Here is a 1800-nt window from a genome sequence, read left to right on the forward strand (position 1 = left end):
ATCTCCCTCAATCCAATGCCATCATAAGGACACTTGGAAGTCTCTCTGAGATTTCAGTCCAAGCTGGGAGCTTCAATCCAGGATAGAAACCTGTCCTAGAACATCTCTGTGTTATCTGAAAGCCCCAGGGTGAGGCACAGAAGTTGTATGATGAGAAAATGCTATTGGGTTGGTGAAATGAGCCCAGTGTGTCCCTGGGTACAAATGTGTGGCTGAGATCTTGAGAAGGGAATGGACATTTGGTGAAGTGTGGGGGATCCATCTGCTCTCAGCAGTGTCGGGATGGTTTTTAAAGGACACATGGGAGGGTGATTATCCTATGTCTGAGAATGGAGAAAGTCCAGAGAATCCTGGACTGGGAGGCAGACGTCCTCCCCTCGCTCTCCATTCCCCACCTTGCTTTAGAGAAATCACTCTGTTCTCCTGGAGGGCAGGAGAAATTATGAGAGTTTCTGCCATCCAAAAATACTCAGAAGGAGACGGGGAAGAGGAGCTGTAAAAACTCTAAAATATTTAAACAGACTTTGCCATTCCTGCTCTCTGTCAGTAGGGGTGCAGATGCTGACAGGGCCTTCTGTGTTAACAGGGTTTCCAAGTGGAACAAGAGGACAGGTCCCTGTCCCTGCCCATGTCTGCACAGCAAGGATGAATAAAAATAACCTGCATGTAGCTGCTGTGCACGTGAAGCCCCACTTGGCCAGAACCAAACAGGGCTCCCCACTTAAAGATGATAGAAAATCAAAAGGTTGTCAGAGTGTTAGAGGAGAAAGGTCTGTGGGAAAAGGCTTTGATTTTGCTGGAAGAAGTTTCTCCTAACCTGTCACTGACTTTTCTCAATGTAAAGCTCCCCAAGGCCTGAGACAGCAAATGTCCAACAGCAGCTCCATCAGGCACTTCCTCCTGCTGGCATTGGCAGACATGCGGCAGCTGCAGCTCCTGCATTTCTGCCTATTGCTGGGCATCTCCCTGGCTGCCCTCCTGGGCAACGGCCTCATCATCAGCGCCGTAGCCTGTGGCCACCACCTGCACACGCCCATGTTCTTCTTCCTGCTCAACCTGGCCCTCACCGACCTGGGCTCCATCTGCACCACTGTCCCCAAAGCCATGCACAATTCCCTCTGGGACACCAGGGACATCTCCTACAATGGATGTGCTGCCCAGGTGTTTTTCTTTCTCTTCTTCATCTCAGCAGAGCATTTCCTCCTGACCGTCATGAGCTAAGACCACTACGTGTCCATCTGCAAACCCCTGCACTACGGGACCCTCCTGGGCAGCAGAGCTTGTGCCCACATGGCAGCAGCTGCCTGGGCCAGTGCCTTTCTCACTGCTCTCATGTACACAGTCAATACATTTTCCCTCCCCCTGTGCCACGGCAATGCCCTGGGCCAGCTCTTTTGTGAAATCCCACAGATCCTAAAGCTCTTCTGCTCCAAATCCTACCTCATGGAACAGGGCCTTCTCGCTGTTAGTGTCTGTTTAGGACTCGGATGTTTTGTGTTCATTGTTTTCTCCTACATGCAGATCTTGAGGACCATGCTGAGGATCCCCTCTGAGCAGGGACGGCACAAAGCCTTTTCCACCTGCCTCCCTCACCTGGCCGTGCTCTCCCTGTTCCTTAGCACTGTCGTGTTTGTCCACCTGAAGCCTCCCTCCATCTCCTCCCCATCCCTGGATCTGGCTCTGTCAGTTCTGTACTCGGTGGTGCCTCCAGCCGTGAACCCCCTCATCTACAGCCTGAGGAACCAGGAGCTCAAGGCTGCAGTGTGGAGACTGATGACTGGATGGTTTCACAAGTATTAA

At 51.8% G+C, this 1800-nt stretch overlaps 1 pseudogene; it reads left to right on the plus strand.

Annotated features, from left to right (window-relative positions):
• The first annotated feature begins 867 nt into the window (after positions 1–867).
• On the plus strand, positions 868–1800 carry LOC128949272 (olfactory receptor 14I1-like; annotated as a pseudogene).

Source organism: Melozone crissalis, unplaced genomic scaffold (assembly GCF_028551555.1).
Source record: "Melozone crissalis strain CALT ecotype California unplaced genomic scaffold, PUWL_Pcris_2 ptg000209l_1, whole genome shotgun sequence".
Taxonomy (NCBI): Eukaryota; Metazoa; Chordata; class Aves; order Passeriformes; family Passerellidae; genus Melozone; species Melozone crissalis.